Genomic DNA, 19,588 nt, shown 5'->3' on the forward strand with positions numbered 1-19,588 from the left:
TGGGAACTTTTGTACCTCATTTGCACTTTTCTTTGCAACCTTAAATTTTTGTACCTAAGTTTTTTGTTTACCTATATGTGTACTTAATCAACATGAAATAATATTTTAATGTATTCACCATGTATATATAACTAGTCAGAGTTTCTCTACATCCTATGCTGTTTTGTAGCATTGAATTTAATGCTTAGTTTTTTGATTTTCATTAAATAATAATTTTTTTATAATATAATTTTAATTTTTTTATTCATTTATCTATCAACATTAAACAATATAAAATGTATACATATTTGTTACAGAATATTTTAATAAAATAGAAAGATGGTTGAAAAACTGGTATGTAACTAATTTTTTGCTTTGATATACTTTTTTGAATTAACTGAATAAAGAAAATTTAAAAAATTTGTCAAAACTCATAAAAAAGAACTCTTATTATTAAAACTGGGTATTTCTTTTACAGCGTAGGTAACACTGAATAAACAATTAAATTAGAGTAATTGGATTCCATTTCGTTCCGCTTTATTTTCGTTTGAGAAAAAGTTGAGAATCCAAAAATTCTCAATTTGAAAATAAAGAAAAATCCCATATTAAAAATGAGCCTTTTAGCTTGAGGACGCTATCAACGGTTAGGATAGGATAGGATAGGTTAGGTGGTAGCTGCCCTGATAAGGATAGCTCACTTGGACAACACGAAGGTCCGTTGTGATACCACATACACCAAAAATAACGGTGACCTAGATCCAGCTACTTAGAGAATCGTTGGGTAGCAACGATAAAGCTCCGAATGATACCGATCTCAACTTTGGATATATCCTCGGGAGATCCAAGTGAGTCGCGACCGAAGTACTTTCGCCTAATTCTGGCAAAAGCTGGACAATCAAGCATAAAGTGATTTGGTGATTCCACCTCATCATCCTCCATACAGCTGCAGCAGGATGGAGTTTCCAGTATATTGAGACGTACCGCATGGATACCCATGGGACAGTGCCCTGTCAAAACCCCAATGACCATTGATAGGTGAGCCTTAGTGAACCCAATTATTTCAGCAGACCTCCTGCCATCCACTTTCGGCCAGAAAGATCTTGCTACCCTGCAAGACGTGGTATCCGCCCAACGTTTGCTGAGCTGATTCGAGGCCCAGCTATGGAGGAGCAATCCACAGGTGGCCAGCGGGATCCCGAAGTCCCTACAGCCATCTTCATCCGGTTCAGTTGTACCGATGCGGGCTAAGAGATCCGCTTGACAGTTACCCGGGATATCACTATGGCCCGGGACCCAGATAATCTTAATTGTAAAATAATTCGATGCAATCGCAAGCGAGGTCAGGCACTCCCACACCACCCTCGATCGCACTGTAGTTGAGCTCAAGGCCTTGATAGCCGATTGGCTATCAGAGTAAATGTTAAATTCCCTAACCGTGGTAGCACTGGATAGCATTCCATCCACCGCATCCTTAATCGCAGCAATTTCCGCTTGGAATACACTGCAGTGATCAGCCAACTTAAACTTGCGGCTTAAATTTAGCTCTTGACAAAAGACCCCCCCACCAACCTTTCCATCCAGCTTTGACCCATCCGTGAACAAGTTAACCGGTCCCATGCCCCAGATAATTCCTCTTCCCCAATCCTCTCTCTCTGGAATAACTGGGGTGAAGGTTGTATAGGGAGCTGTTATCGGCATACAGTAGTCCGTTCTGTCCGGGATGAAGTCGAAACTGGTAAGAAGGCTAGAGTGTCCGCGGTCAGAAAGTCTATATCCCATATCACGAAGCCTGACCAACGACCTTGCCGCGGCCGCCTTTCCCGCAATATCTACTGGGTATATGTTCAGCATGACGTTCAGTGCCAAGGTAGGCGTTGTTCTGAGAGCGCCACTGATACCGATCAGCGCCGTCCGTTGCACTGACACTAACATTTTGGAGGTGCTCGCCGTGTCCAGTGCTTTCCACCAGACCAGCACCCCATATAGCAGAATCGGTTTGACCACCATCTCATAAAGCCAGTGTACTATTCTTGGCGAGAGTCCCCATCTCTTTCCGATAGCTCCTCTGCAGCAGTACAAGGCAATGGCGGCCTTCCTGGCCCGATCTTCCACATTGGGTCTCCAGGACAGTTTCTTGTCCAAAACAATCCCCAAATATTTAACCCTATCAGAAAGTACCAACGGTACCCCTCCAATCGAGGGAGTTCTGAAATCGGGCACCTTATATCTTCTTGTGAAAAGGACCAATTCCGTTTTTCCCGGGTTGACCGCCAATCCACATGATTCAGCCCACCTAGCCACAGTATCCAGGTAGCCCTGAAGAACATCGCGCAGGGCGCCCAGAAATTTGCCTCTGACTAGGATAGCGAGGTCATCTGCATAGGCAACCACCCGACAACCATTGGCTTCCAGCTCCACAAGAAGCTCGTTGACTACCACAACCCAGAGGAGAGGAGATAGGACACCCCCCTGTGGCGTGCCCCTGCACACCTTCCTCTTAATTATGGCCCCTCCCCACTCCGCTGCGACAATTCTGCCGCATAGAAGTTTGCTAATAAATTCAACCAGAGCCGCCTCGACTCCTAAACCCACCAGAGCTCTTTCGATTGACCCCGGTAAGACATTGTTAAAAGCTCCCTCGATGTCTAGAAAGGCACCCAGAGCATACTCTTTGTGTTCTAGGGACCCCTCTATTTGCTTTACAATCGAATGGAGAGCCGTTTCCGTCGATCTGCCCTTGCAGTACGCATGTTGTGAAGCCGACAGTAACCCCCGAGGTATCCTTTCCCGTAGGTACAGGTCAATCAACCGCTCAAACGTCTTAAGAAGAAACGACGAGAGACTGATTGGCCTGAAATCCTTAGGTGATACATGAGAGCTTCTGCCGGCCTTCGGAATGAAAATAACCCTAACCGTGTGCCAAGACTTCGGGATATAGTTAAGCCTGAGGCAGTTAGTATATATGATGGCCAACCAGCGGCAGGAAATCCCCAAAGACATTTGAAGCTGCGCAGGAATGATTCCATCCGGGCCCGGAGACTTATAGGGCTTGAACGACCCTATAGCCCAGGTTATCTGACTTTCCCGTATTGGAATGGCAGGCACTTCTGCATGGCCAACGACCGCCGACCATGCAGGCGAAGATCCCTGCGCAACTGGGACATCGGGAAAATGATTGTCCAGTAAAAGCCTTAGGGACTCCTCGCTACTCATCGACCAGTCCCCACCATCATCTCTCAGATACCCCAGAGGAGCGGGGTTCCTAGAGAGTATTTTTCTAAATCTCGCGGATTCATTGCAGCCTTCTACGTTTTCGCAGAAGCTTCGCCATGCATCTCGCTTGGCTATCCTTATTTCATATTTATAAATCCCCAGACTCACCTTATAGAGCTCCCAGTCCGAGGGTAATTTACTCCTCCTGGCTCTGTTGAAGAGCCGCCGACTGGACGCTCTTAGGTCGTCAAGAGAATCCGACCACCAGGGCGGCTTGCCCTTCCCCCTGTAAGTTTTCAATGGGCAGGACAGCTGAAAGGCGCTATTGCTTGCCGAGGTGAAGTTTTCCACCAGAACGTCTATCTCAGATTCGGACAGGCCCGAACTAATGATAGGCACCGCAGGCAGTAGCTCTCCCAGCTTCCTACAATACAAGTCCCAGTTAGTACTTTTAGGGTTCCTAAAAGATATTTTACCGGGACGTTCTTCGTTCACTGAGAACTGAATATATCGGTGATCAGAGAAGGAGTGCTCGTTGAGAACCCTCCATCCAGATATCCGACCTTCCAGTTCTCTACTAACCAGGGTGAGGTCCAGGACCTCCTCCCTTAACGCAGTAATAAAAGTCGGGTCATTCCCCCTATTACATATACAAAGTCCCTCATCTACAATAAAAGTAAATAAAGACTCACCTCTAGTGTTGGTATCCGAGCTTCCCCAAATGCTATGATGGGCATTTGCATCGGCACCGATGATCACGCCAACACCTCTCCGCCTTGCTTCAGCGGTGATTTCACCCAGTATCGCAGGTGGTGGTCCCACTACGTCCCCGTGGGGCATGTACGCTGAGACCACCCACATTTCATTACTTCCTCGCTCGAGGCAGACCGTGGTTACGTCAGCATTGCTGAAATTAGAGAGAATAAAAGCTTTAATCTCTTTTTTAACAAGCACACAGGATCTAGGCCTACTTGCCTCCCCATGCACCAAGGTGTTGAATTTTCCAGTCCTTAATCCAGAAATCTTACTGCCGTTACTACTCAGCCACGGCTCCTGGACAAGGACTATATCCACTCCGCCTTTTTCAAGGCAGAGCAACAAATTTGCGGAAGCCGCCTTAGAGTGCTGAAGATTGATTTGACGGATTTCCATCAAAAGCGCTCTTCTTCCGCACCCCATCCTTGGCGGATTCGTATTAGTATTGTCCATTCTAAAAAAGTCCCCCCTCAAGGCCGTTATCCGGAGCCGATTGTGTAGTCGCCCTTTAACGATCTCGTGGTTATCTATGCTACGCAGGGAGGCCACGCGAGGGTTGACGCATTACCTTATGAGTAATGCGTTCAGAGCCAGACCGGACGCGAAGCGGGAAAATCTTCAACCGCACCTACACCACCAACTTAACGGCGACGGAGCCGGAACGTACCTTGAGGCCCGCCACGGTTTTAACGGGACGTGGGCAGGTGCAGCATTAGCCTACCAGCCATTTTGGTAGGGTTTCACCCCGACCTACTAAAGTGGCAGAATACCGCACCTACCAGCCCAATGTCATCAAGTCAAAATGTGATGTGAAATCAAAGTCCTAAAACAGTCCAGTTCGTCACCGTTGTGTACCGATCTTGACTCTCCCTCCCCTGAGCTCGGCACAATGACTCAAGGGGTGCGGGTTTTATCGAGTTGTCCTCTCTAGATCCGCCATTATCAGTAGAAGCAGGGGCACCTCGTGCAGGACGTGATAACTAATCACGCGTGACATTCGTCACTATGGCCGGTCTAAGACTGATATCAGTCCCTGATCCAGAGCCTGAAACCACTTATGATATCCAAGCCAAGTATCTTAGCCCCAATCAACGGTTATTTTAAATGCATTTGAAAACTAACGTTTGAAATGTGAGAAATGGACTGATTCTCAAATGTATCTCAAACTGAGATTTGACAAAAATGTTTATTGGGGTGTAACCATATGCGTGTGTATATTTGAGCGAAGTAGTAGCAAAATAATTATTGTTAGGCCTTGAGCTCGATATTAACTCGCGATATTACAAATTAGTAGGCCGATATAACAACAAAAATTGTTAATACATCCCAGAGCACGGAGAAAAAAGTGTCAATAAAATATGACACTATGGCATCATCGCCATAAACAAAGTCCAATTTTCACAACTATTCTGTAACAGATGTCGCAGTGCTGTGAATATCAATTGGCAAGAACCAGAATTGAAGTAGGAATAATGAAGACAAACAAAAAAAAACCGCTGTGATGGCTGAATGGTTATAGCAGCGGCGCCTAAACGTTGCCGATGAAGGAATTTAGCAGTTCCCGAAATGGATCTATACAACGAGCTTTGGCAGTTGTCTAAAAAATTGTTTCTTTCTTCTATTCTAATTTAAAATTTTTTCAATTAAGAAAAAATATATTATAACAATAATAATGATAAAATAATTATTGTTAGGCCTTGAGCTCGATATTAACTCGCGATATTACAAATTAGTAGGCCGATATAACAACAAAAATTGTTAATACATCCCAGAGCACGGGGAAAAAAGTGTCAATAAAATATGACACTATGGCATCATCGCCATAAACAAAGTCCAATTTTCACAACTATTCTGTAACAGATGTCGCAGTGCTGTGAATATCAATTGGCAAGAACCAGAATTGAAGTAGGAATAATGAAGACAAACAAAAAAAAAAACCGCTGTGATGGCTGAATGGTTATAGCAGCGGCGCCTAAACGTTGCCGATGAAGGAATTTAGCAGTTCCCGAAATGGATCTATACAACGAGCTTTGGCAGTTGTCTAAAAAATTTTTTCTTTCTTCTATTCTAATTTAAAATTTTTTCAATTAAGAAAAAATATATTATAACAATAATAATGATAAAATAATTATTGTTAGGCCTTGAGCTCGATATTAACTCGCGATATTACAAATTAGTAGGCCGATATAACAACAAAAATTGTTAATATATCCCAGAGCACGGGGAAAAAAGTGTCAATAAAATATGACACTATGGCATCATCGCCATAAACAAAGTCCAATTTTCACAACTATTCTGTAACAGATGTCGCAGTGCTGTGAATATCAATTGGCAAGAACCAGAACTGAAGTAGGAATAATGAAGACAAACAAAAAAAAAAAACCGCTGTGATGGCTGAATGGTTATAGCAGCGGCGCCTAAACGTTGCCGATGAAGGAATTTAGCAGTTCCCGAAATGGATCTATACAACGAGCTTTGGCAGTTGTCTAAAAAAAAATTTTTTCTTTCTTCTATTCTAATTTAAAATTTCTTCAATTAAGAAAAAATATATTATAACAATAATAATGATAAAATAATTATTGTTAGGCCTTGAGCTCGATATTAACTCGCGATATTACAAATTAGTAGGCCGATATAACAACAAAAATTGTTAATACATCCCAGAGCACGGGGAAAAAAGTGTCAATAAAATATGACACTATGGCATCATCGCCATAAACAAAGTCCAATTTTCACAACTATTCTGTAACAGATGTCGCAGTGCTGTGAATATCAATTGGCAAGAACCAGAATTGAAGTAGGAATAATGAAGACAAACAAAAAAAAAACCGCTGTGATGGCTGAATGGTTATAGCAGCGGCGCCTAAACGTTGCCGATGAAGGAATTTAGCAGTTCCCGAAATGGATCTATACAACGAGCTTTGGCAGTTGTCTAAAAAATTTTTTCTTTCTTCTATTCTAATTTAAAATTTTTTCAATTAAGAAAAAATATATTATAACAATAATAATGATAAAATAATTATTGTTAGGCCTTGAGCTCGATATTAACTCGCGATATTAAAAAAATTATTATTTCATGAAAATCAAAAAACTAAGCATTAAATTCAATGTTACAAAACAGCATAGGATGTAGAGAAACTCCGACTAGTTATATATACATGGTGAATACATTAAAATATTATTTCATGTTGATTAAGTACACATATAGGTAAACAAAAAACTTAGGCACAAAAATTTAAGGTTGCAAAGAAAAGTGCAAATGAGGTACAAAAGTTCCCATTAGTGACATAGATACAAACCTAACATATTAGATGTGTTCATCTACAAAAAAATTATTACTGGAAGTTAGGAATTTCTGTCATTGCTCATACAAAACATCAACAATTAGTAAATTCCAGTAAAAATTTTTTTGTAAATGAACAGGCCTATTATTTCACATAAATAAAAAAAAAAATTTACATAAAAGGTTACAAAAAATGCATATATGTAGCTAGAAAAACTCCTACGGGTTACACATAAAAATGTTCTTTCAATTTAGTTGAAGAAGTGAAAAGAATTTAATACAAAAATTCAAATAAAATTTTTGTAGTTCAAAAATACAACAGAAATATCCTGCGTTTTTAAGAAAAAGGAAACATTAAATAATAAATAAGTAAATAAATAAAATGCATCTAAAAATTATTATATATAGATTATAATATATTGCAAGCTGGTATTCTTCTGTTTTTCGTATTCAACCTTTTTATTTAGCCTAGTACTAGCGTGTTGGAAGAAGTTGATTGTCGCTCGTTCAAAATCACTGTCGTTGGCCATATTAGGAAATTTGAGACAAAAGGCTTCTAAATATAATAAACAAAATAACTAAAGCCACAACATATGATCATACGCGTAATTACGTTTCAGTGCTCCTGTTACACTTAGCGCCCTAGCTGGTGTCTTCGTTTTAGTTCCTTGCCAGGAATACGATTGCGCAACATTGTCAGTGCCAAGCCATTTTTATGAATTTAGTTGTACTTGCACAGATGATGGTCTGCAGTTCGGCCACCTGGAAAAAATAAACATGTATAAAATGGCTGCATTTTAATTGAATAGCTAAATTGTTAGGATATTCACCAAATCGTTATATTTATTCTCAGAGCTTTGAATTTTTGCTTCAAATTCGGAAAATTCATGCACTTCTGAAAAAGGTTTTTGCGGTAAAATCTTCTTCCTTTTTACAGTTGCAGAACTTGCGCCTAATTTAACTTCTTCCAATACCCTCTTTAACAACTTTTGTGTTGATTGATTTTCTGAAATTATTGAATTTAAAGATATGTATGAATATTAGAAAAATATTTGCATGAAATAATTATATATATGGAAACTACGCCTCGTTTGAAGATTGTCTACTGGGCTGTTGCCACCAATGTGGTTTTTTTATATAAGTATTAAGCAAGATATGCCAATAGGGGTATCAAATGAAAGGTATTTTAAGTCGTATACCAACTAAAGTACTTTCAAGGAGGTTTATCATTATATATACACGGTTTGGCTGATTTTGAGTAAGGACAGTATTCTTCATTACACAATTTTTTTAACTGTTCAATCAAATTTTTAACAATATTTTCGAGTATTCCATTTTTTCCATACAGAGTCAGGACAAAATTTAAATTTTGTATACTAAAGTTATACTAAAAATTGCATACTCGAATATGTTATGAAAAACCTCACTAAAAATATAAAAGGTATTCAAGTTGAACATATCGCAAACTAATTCAAAAAATTTTAATAAATAAATAAACAAATATTACCCTTTGATAAATTTGTTCTCCATTCGTCTATTTTCTTGTCTAAGGCATCAATATTCCTATTCAAATTATCCAAATCTGAAAAATGAACGGTAATAGACTATTAGTATAAACAATTTTAAATAAACAATGAATAGTCAAAAACCTTACCTTGTTTGGTAACTTGGTTATCTCCAGTAGACAAAAATGTGCTGTTAAAATCCATCTATGAGTGAACAAGTGGTAAAAATACGAATTCGGTATTTTCAAAGTTATGAAATAAAATTACTTTTTTCGATATTTCATCTACAGAATGCTCAAATCGATCACTGGAAAAGTGTAAAGTGGCGCAACAATAAATATTAAAGTTTGATGACTTTATTGGTGTAATAAAAAGATCATTTAAATTTTTGACCTCCAAAGATATTACCTTTGGAACAAAATTTTCATAAATAATACTTATTATCTTGAATATTTTTTTGTTTGCGCTATAAAAGTTGTCAGGATTTTTTATGGATAAATAAAATAAATTTGTATTAATTGAGTTTACTGGCCCATTTCGTAATTTTTCCTTTTCAATTTTTTCCGTAACACTTTCATTACAGAACAAGCTTTCTTCTACTATACGATTATAAATCTGTGCAGCAATATGGTTTTTTTTCTACATTTTCGTTTTAATTTAGACAAAAAGTTTTCAAATTTAAATGCGCTTACAGATTCTAAATCGCCAAAGTTTAATGCATCACTGTGTAAATGAGTAAGGCAATGAAAATTAAATGTTAAAAAAGAATCATCATAAAGCCTAGAGACATTTTTAACGAATTCATTTAAAAGAATTTTCGCACATTCATTATTTTCCGAACATGATTTTTTATCAAGTAAAATTCGAATACCCAAACTAAGTAACAAGAAATGGTGGTACCGTTCGGCGTCTAAGATATCGGCAAGTAAAAAAACTCCAGTATATAATAGAAATTGCCTCAATTCTGTGGCCTTAAATCTTTCAATTTCCTTTAAGGTACGTGGACGTCGAGCGAACTCTCTAGGTACCTTATTACTCAAAAATAATATTTTAGAATTTAATGCATCAATCTGTGCAGATTTTAATGAATACGGCTCATTTCTTTGTTTAACCCAACCTACAAGCAAAGTTTTCATCACACCAAGGCATACCACATGCATGTAGTCATATGGGAAGGACTTTACAACATCAATTGGCAATTTCTCAATGGCGGTTTGTTCTATTATTCTGTGATGATTTATATCAGACCTTAGGCGGAAATCTGAGTCTGTTCTACTACTACTATTCATTTCATGGTGAAAAATCATTCTATGGCCTTTACTATCCCCTTTCTGCGTACACTTTACGCAACAAAAATAACCCGTATGTCCCTTAACACCCAATATATACGATCTTGCTGGAGCATCACAAACAAAAGAGCGACAGTGAATTGAATAATGCCTGCCATTGAAATCTAAACTTGTTCCATTAAGTGCAACATTTCATCTACAAAACGTTGCAAGTATATATTTGGGAACAGTGGCTTGCTATATCTGCAATAAGCACCTACGACCATAACAACCGGGTCCCCATCCACGTTTATTAAAATGGGCCATGCCTGCAAATTGGAACTTTTTGCTAGTGGAAGACCGTCAATATTTATGTTGAGGTGGATTTCAGAAGACATGAACGATTTTCTCATTAAAAAATCTGTAAGGGAATCTTCAACACCGTAGTGGAAATATTCTCCTGACCCCATTTTTTCCACTGGCGGTACCTTCGGAGTACATTTCAGTGTCCTGCCATCTTTAGGAACGCCAGTAATATATTTCCGAAGTATTCTTAACAAACCATTAGTTGCATCAGTGGAAATATTAAAATGGACGGCCCATACAGCAAGCTCTTCTCGAATAACACTTCCATTTCACTTTCTGCATCAATGTCAGATTCCGAATAGTCGCAATCCACACTTTCTGAATCACTTCGATCATAAATAACACTATATGGAAATAGAAGGGCCTTCGCCTAAGGTGGCGCCTACTCCTGAACTTTCTATTATTCCCGGTGCTACTGTTGTGCCACTTTCGGTAAGCAAATTTATTATTTGCCTCACTTCACTTTTAACTCGTTTAGATTTATGCATAATGTAGTAAAATATCACTTAATATTATCAAAATGTATATATACTTCCTTATTTTTTCACTTTATGTCCAACTTCACTCAATAAAAATAACTTGTTTACATTTCCAGCTAAACTATGCAAATTAGAGATCGACGAATATCCACCGATTCGATAGATTTCGATATCTTTGCTATGTTGACATTTCAGGAATGGAATGAAATGAAAGCATATCATTATCCTGGACACTCTTTTGTTTGGCCAATGAACTATTTCGTAAAGCTTGTGTTTGACGGATTGGCTTCGCATAATCAGTATCGTTCCGACGTTTCAAATCAGAAGTGCGCCCTGGCTTGAAACTACCTTTGTATTCTTTATGGAAATTCTGTCGTTTGTTTTAGTGCATCCATTAGGGTTTGTCCATGCCAGTGTTTTTCTCGCGGGTGCCTTGAGTTTTGATTTGTTTGGCCCATTCATTCCATCAACCTTTGCCGATTTACCTTCATTGACTTTTGTGGTCTCTGTTGAATCTTCTCTACCTGCACTTGCTTACTGGTGAACCCTTTCTTCAAACTGAAGTTAAGTGGTATATCCTGGTTCTTATAGCGCACAATCCTTCTCTGCATATCGATCCTGATGACATGGTCAACGAAGAAGTCCACTCCCAATATCACTTCATCAACAATCTCTGCCACAACGAATTTGTGTAGAATCGCGACCTTTCCAATTAAAACCTCACATAACACTTCTCCTTGGACTTGTTTATTCTCACCAGTGACCGTACGCAACCTTGCTCCAGGTAATGGCTTTACTCTCCTCTTGACCAAATCAGATCGGATTAAGGAATGAGATCCGCCCGTATCTACAGTTATTAAACGCTCCTTGCCACACACATTTCCTCTGACTGTAAGACTGCTCGATTTTCTTCCAATTTGCGAGATAGATATCACAGGACATTCAATAGCTGGGGCAAGTTTTCGATCTTTACATCTGACTCGCTCTTACTTATCTCCTCCAGCTTTGCGTTCACGACCAGCTAAGTTGGAACTACCAGGACCAGTGCTGCAATGACGAGCAATGTGACCTGGATTACCGCACTTGAAACACTTCATAACTCCGTCATTTTTCTGTTGTGATCCCTTCAGCGCCTCCAACATTGTGTTCACATAGTCTGGCTTTTCCACTCCCACACGGCGTGCTCTGAAAACTGGCTTACACAGAACCGACGCTGTTTCCTGAATCAGAGCATGTGGTACCGTTTCTACGAATGTAGGTTTCGGGTTTGCGTATGTTGCTCGCTTCGTTTCGATATCCCATATTCCCTTAATAAAGCTCTGGATTTTTACCCTTTCGACGTATTCCACGGGTGCGTCCGCATTCGCTAAATGTGCCAGCCTTTCCACATCTGACGCAAACTCTTGCAATGTTTCATCAGCCCTCTGGAAGCGGTTCAGTAACTCCATTTGGTATATCTGTCTCCTATGCTCGATTCCGTATCGTCTCTCTAGGGCGCGCATCAATGCTTCATAACAGTTCCGTTCGCCCTCTGGAATGGTTTTTAAGATCTCAGCTGCAGGCCCTTTCAATGCTATGAACAGTGCAGCAACTATATCTTCCGCATTCCAGTTGTTCACTGCTAACGTCTTCTCAAATTGCAGCTTAAATACCTGGAAAGGAACAGAGCCGTCAAAAGATGGAGTTTTTACATTCGGGTTGCTCGCTGGAACAGCTGGGCGATTTAGTTGTAACTGCTCCATAGGACCTTTTAAATTATCGACTTCTGGCTGAAATTGAGCGATTTTTGCATCCTGCGCTTCCAGCTTTGATGTTACCCTTGCTTCCTGTGCTTCTATCTGCGAAGACATTTGTGCCACCTGCAATGATAAGCGCTGCTCTTGCTCTTCCATCTTGGATATTATGCGTGTCTCCTGCGTTTCCAGTTGGGATCCCATATATGTTTTCTGTTCTTCCAGTTGAGTTTTTATCTTGGATGTTACTGTCGATGTTTGTGCAGATATTGCAGCCAAAATCATGTTCAAGTCTGTGCTCTCAACTGTCTGCGGAGTTTCATTTTTCTCCTCCAATTTTGTTGTCTCCTCGCCATCAAGATGAAAGACATACTCTTCCACGTTAATTACTTCTGCTTCCATTGCCTCTCGTAGTCGTGCCTAAAGTTCGAGTTTATTGCCGGTTGTATCCAACTCCAACTCCTTCTTCAGTTGCAGGATCTTCAATTCACTCCACTTTGCCATGTCCTTGTTGTATTCGAAATCTTCGGAATTTATTCAATAACTCCTCTTCTGACACCAATTGTAACGAATTTAGTGAAACTCCGCTTATTTTACACCTTACACTAACGTTCGTATCGCTAAACTGTTGAATAAATAACAACCAATAGCGTGCTTCAATCAAACTGAATACGGACTACTCAGCTTATGTTGCTTTTATACTCTCTGCCCAAATGTCTAGACGTTTCTTCTTCTAGAATCCTCTACCTGGTCATCAGCCATACGCGCGTGTATTTGTAGTGTGTAAACATATAGGAACCGTTATGTTAAATTTGGAAACACGAACACTATCAAAACGAAAGCTTCAGTTCATTCGCAGCGAAACCTTATACCAGGTTTTCATATTTTCTAATTCTCTTTAATTAAAATAATTCTTTTTGAAACATGTTAAAATTAGTGTTTTTATTATGCTCTGTGAAAAATTGGGTGATGGTCAGAAAAAATAATTGTTTGTAATAATGTAGAAAACACTCCAAACCAACATAAAACGTTATAATTTCGTATCTCACTTTTAAAGAAAACCCCTGGAAAAATTGCAAAAAACAGTAAAAATTACTGTTCGATTATTCGAACAATGGGACGACATGGGTTAAATCAAACTGAATACGGACTACTCAGCTTCTGCGGCTTTTATACTCTCTGCCCAAATGTCTAGACGTTTCTTCTTCTAGAATCCTCTACCTGGTTATCAGGCATAGGCGCTTGTATTTGTATGTGTGTACATAATGATTAATTTGTTTACGTACATACAAGTGTGGCAGCTTGCTTTATTGTTGTGGCTTTATTTACTTAGTATCAGATTAGTGATGTTGGTATCACTTAGTGTTACTAATATTCGTCACAGTAGTCATGTTATCAAAGAATTGCCAAGTTGTGATGTGATCTTTCGTTCTGCTGGATACCCTCGACTTAATTTACATCATATGGCGTATAGCATGCACTCAAAATGTCGTGAAAAGATCTTTTGATTGCAGCACTAATTGCAGTGAGAGTTGCTTTCGGGTAAGTGTTGTCGAAAATTTTAAATATGTGGGAATAATAACACTGGTTTACAGCCAAAATTCACCAGAGACGCCATTATGAAATTCCTATGTAAAATCGCTCCCTTATTCCGAAAATCAAGATTATTTTTAACTCTATTTTTTACCGTTTTTTTTTTTCAAAAAAAAAAAAAAAAAAAAATTGGGCCCACTTAAACATATAGATCTCAAGAATGAACTGTGCATACACCACTTTGTGCTAGGCCCTGCAGATTCAAAGATAACGAACAATCATTACGAATTTTTTCAATTTTTTTTGTAAGAATATAAAAAAATTTTTACTTTGCGAGGAAGGATCTCGAAAACTTCTAATTTTTTGCAGATTTTTTTTTCTCTCTAAGCTCTGTCTTATTACAAAAAAAATAAGCTTTCATTCAACAAAATCGATGGTCTAATACAAAAGTTATCAGCATTCATTTATATATCCATATAGTAAAACTTAAGTACCCTACAAATAATAGCTTATGTACATATGATTCTGTCTTAACTCTATGATCTTATTTTATAATTGAAAAGTTATGTGTATTGTTTTGACGCTTATTTAGATTAGGATCGGTTTCTCTTATGAAAAACCCACAGTAGTCACCTATCAAAGCGACATCCCAGAATCCTTGATACCGAGTTTCAATCATTTTCATTTGCTGGTGAAACCTTTCACCATGCTCGTCACTTTCGTCGCCAAGATTTTGCGGGAAAAAATTTAAATGGGAGTGTAGAAAATGCATTTTTAAAACATATTTACTCCTGAAAGAAAATAAAAAAGTATATGATATAAATACATAAGTGACACGTTAGTATATAATTTTCTTAGGCTGCAATTCAGAACAAATTTTTTGTTTACATTTTTCTCGTTCTTGTTCGTTCGGAACTGGACGATGAATTCAGATTTAGGGCTATATAAACCCATGTAAATTTAAAAACTTTCATACACATTTTTTGTTTATCGGGCAAATAGGTTTTAAAGTTAACTGAGAAAACGGTCTTAAATATGCTTTTTTATTTACGCATTTCCGCATAGTTTTTGATTAAGGCGTTCACTATCATCTCGTAGTTAGAACTTTTGTGTTTGCCTAAAAAAGAAGTAACGACCTTTTCAAAAGAATCTCACGCTGCTGCCTCCACTGGTGACAATAGTTCTTTGAGATAGTTATTGGTCATCATTTTCCTTCTTTGCGGTTCCACAAAAATCCCTTCCTTTATTTTTGCTTTTGAAATCTCTGGAAAGATTGTCTTCAAATGATGAAAAGCTTCGCCTTCTTTGTCCAAAGCCTTGACAAAATTTTTGATAAGGCCGAGCTTGATCTGGAGCGGAGGTAGAATTATTTGTTCCTTCTTTATAAGTGGGGAGTATTTTATGTTATCCACCCCAACTTCAAACTCGATTCGTTCTGGCTAATCCTTTATGGTGTAGTGGTCTTGACGAGCTCGGCTACCCCATTTGCGTAGAAAGCAACAGTATTTTGTGTATCCAATTTGTAGACCACATAGCATTCCAACGACTTTAAGATCGGCACATATTTTCCAATCATGTTTTTCGTATTTGATTAATTTGAGCAATTATTGCACTATATCATACGTTTCCTTCGTATTTACTGCATGCGCGATCGGGATAGATGGCTTTTGGTTGCCAATATGCAATAATAAGGTCTTTAAACTTAATTTATTGCCGTCTATGAACAATCGCCACTCTTTTGAATCATATTGTTCACCAAACTGTTTGAATACACCAGCTATGTCTTTGCAGTAACAAACAGTTACTTTTCTTAACTTTCCAATCCCAAGTACTTTTGTATTACAAATACAGCAGTTCGTTGAATGGCAAGTTGGTTCCCTCCACTTCATTGGTGTAATAAATTTCATATCTCGCCTAAATATATAGTTTTATGTAAATGGTGGATTATAAACTGCAATTATAAACTGAACAGTATCCGGCGAGCCTTGCAGATATTATGAAGGAACAAAGCGCATGTACTATTATTTATACTTAGATCAAGTAAAAATTCAAGCCTACCTAGACAGAAAGGTTCTCTAGTTCTACAAAGCAGACAACCTGCCTTAAAAATATGGTCTTGCTTGAAATGTATCTGGGTTTGAGAAAACGACACTAACAGTTTTTTGTATCTAATAACCCTTCGAAAATCTAACTAACTAACTGATATACGAATACTAACACATATGTACCAGTATGGTACCAGTATTAAATGGATATATTTACTTGAATGCTTATAACATTTGTATTAGGTCATCAATTTGTTGAATGAAAGCTTATTTTTTTTTATATAAAATAGAGCTTAGAGTTAGAGAGAAAAAAAATCTGCAAAAAATTAAAAATTTTCGAGATCCTTCCTCGAAAAGTACAATTTTTTTTATATTTTTACAAAAAAAATTGAAAAAATCCGTAATGATTGTGCGTTATCTTTGAATCTGCAGGGCCTAGCAAAAACTGTTGTATGCACGGTTTATAGCAAATTTTATTACCTTTTAAAAGCTTCAAACCGTTTTGGAATTGCTCAATTCGTTCTTGATATCTATATGTTTAAGTGAGCCCAATGTTTTTTTTTTTTTTTAAATCGGCAAAAAATAGAATTAAAAATAACCCTGATTTTCGGAATCAGGGGGCGATTTTACATAGGAATTTCATAAAGGCGTCTCTGGTGCAGAAAAGAAATTGGAATTTATGATCCAGTGTAATCGACAATTGTTTGAGCTGGTCTGATCACCTTAAGATTTTGAAACAATATTTGCTCTACACAACTCTTCACTTCTATCGTCTCAAACAATTTTGCTCTATGTTCACTCTAGAAACGGTTTATAATGGCATATTCCACTCTAAACTTCAATATGGCATTACATGCTGGGGCTATTTGGAAAGGATTCCTTCGGAGGCTTACAACTTGCGCAGAAATCTACTACCGACTGTGCAAATTCCACATTCTAGGACGACACGCTATAGAAGTTTTTATACATACACATCGTGCAAAATATTCAACTCCCTTCCTGCCACTATAAGGGATCATAAGAAACTCTAACTTTTTTCAAAAAAAAAAAAAAATAAAATCAAGCTCATATCTTCTCAGGTATGATCATTTTGAGCTAGAAAAGCTGCTGAGAACGTTATTATAACCATATTTACTTTAAATTACTGCTACTCCTTTCAAATTGTTTGCGCTGATAACTTGAATAACTTTAACATATCGTTTAAAATTTAATTTATATTATTACTTATGTACACCCCACACGTATAAAATATATATATATTTATAAGAAATGGCATTTAGTACTATGTTAAATCTTAACATAAAAAATGTCATGTACTTTTCTTATGCTACACAGGGGCTGATTAAAGATTTACGAGGCCCGGGACTAAAATGAATATGGGACCCACGTAAAGGGGGCAAAATATGATCTTTTTTTTTTTAATAAATAAAAACTGTTATAACTATTTTTATAATTTATTCTCGCAAATGTTTTTTCTTTGGTACTTATATATTAAAAACTTTCAATTAATATACAATTTAATCTGACAAAGTCACTTATAAAATTAATATAAAATTATTCACTTTACTTTAAAAACATTATGCAGCCAAATACAACTTTCAGAGTAAATTCATACGGAGTATTTCTGAATACATTGGTGTTGTATAAAAATAATTATAAATAAATCATGTTTTTATGGTCTTACATATACAGATTTATTTCGGGTTGATTTATCTTACATTTAAAAATCAAAGCATTTTCTATTAGCAATTTATAAAACAAAGATGCATAGACATCTATTTCCGCTAGTCTCATCTCATTGAGTGTAATACGAGACTGAACATATTGTCGTCAGCCAGTTAATAATATATCATAATATCTCAGAAAATTAGAATTTCACATTACATCAGTTTACAATAAAAGGTAATATTTTTTTTTTATTGCAATTTTGGTTCATATATTCTGTATACTAAACTAAATTAACTTATAACATTCAATCTACTCCGGTAAACAAAGCCAAAGAGCTCAATCTAAAAGAGCACAACGAAATCCTGAACAGGCACTTCTTGATCCAGCCCCGTCTCAGCGGGAATTAAGGGAACATCTCCATAAGAACTATGATGAGATCCGGTACCTACCAATACAGGTTTTCGATCCAGACAAACATAAGGAGGCCCTAGGTAAAATCTCTCTTGCAGAAGAAGAAAGCACACTATCAAGGGAGACACGAGTCACCCTGGCCCAATTTCGTTCTGGATACTGCAACAGGTTAAACTCTCACTTGTATATAATCAACCCCGTATGTAATGTATGTCCTGCATGCGATGTGTCCCCACATACCACCAACCATCTTTTAAGTTGTAATGTGAAACCTACGCCTCTAAAACCTATCTCCCTATGGTCCGCCCCTGTTGAAACTGCCAGTTTCCTTGGACTCGCGTTAGAGGACATTGATGAAAATTTGTGAGGGGTCGTCTTTGTCCTTTCGGGACTGAAATCCTTCGCCGATATTATCGGCTATGATACGTTGAGAATGTTAGGAGCAGTAATTGACAGAATGAACAATTAAGGGTCAATAATTTCAATTTGCCACTAAACACCAAAATCTCCAACCGGGTTAATTACTCAATGGGTAAGGACGTATCGGATGATATAAGACAGCACGTTGACCAAGTATTGGAAAATACTCTCATCTTTTTCTCCCTATTAATGAGTGAGCTCTTGGATACAAATGTGTGAGCCAAAATACGGACAACCACTCCTGAACCCATCTACAGAACAAGCTACCGTTATCCGGTGTGTATAAGGGAGGAAGTGGACAAGCAAGAAATGAGTTCCTTAATGAGAGAGTTATTAGACCTTCTAAAAGCGCTTACAACTCCCCAATATGGGTGTTGGCGAAAAACTTAAAGCCAAATAGGGAAAAATAATATAGTGTAAGAGTACCTTTAATACGTTTACTTTTAGCAACATACAAATAATTCCATTGAGAAGAGAAAGAGTCGTGTTATAACCATCGCCGAGGCAACATGTCATTTATATTCAATTTCTTATAATACATTTTATTCTAATATTTTCCTTATACATTTAATATGTTCTTAATAAATACATAATTAACTTTTTCTTAATTAAAAATATAAAAACGATCCACTCGGTAAATATTATTCCTTTCAATTCAGAAGTGAGACGGTTCGCGCGTACACGAAATAGATATATGTGCTAAACGTTCAAGGGTGCATTTTCTTAAAAAACAGCTACGTTTTTGAATAATCGTGTCGAAATCTATAACGTGAAATGTGCTAAGCGTTTACCAGTGCATTCTAAGAGATAGATCGACAAAAGAAACCCTATTGGAATAAAAGTGAATCGTGGACAAAGGATGTGCGAATATAACATTAGAAACGCAATAAATTTGGGAAGCGTCTAGAACAAAATTCAAATTAACAGAA

The 19,588-nt window shown here is 37.6% G+C and overlaps 1 protein-coding gene and 1 pseudogene across 1 annotated transcript in view; one reads left to right on the forward strand and one right to left on the reverse strand.

Annotated features, from left to right (window-relative positions):
• The window catches only part of TfAP-2 (transcription factor AP-2), an 859,649-nt gene that overhangs the window by 463,619 nt on the left and 376,442 nt on the right, over positions 1–19,588 (forward strand). The window lies entirely within an intron of this gene.
• Positions 7,458–9,023, reverse strand: LOC137254456 (uncharacterized; annotated as a pseudogene).

Source organism: Eurosta solidaginis, chromosome 5 (genome assembly GCF_040869045.1).
Source record: "Eurosta solidaginis isolate ZX-2024a chromosome 5, ASM4086904v1, whole genome shotgun sequence".
NCBI lineage: Eukaryota > Metazoa > Arthropoda > Insecta > Diptera > Tephritidae > Eurosta > Eurosta solidaginis.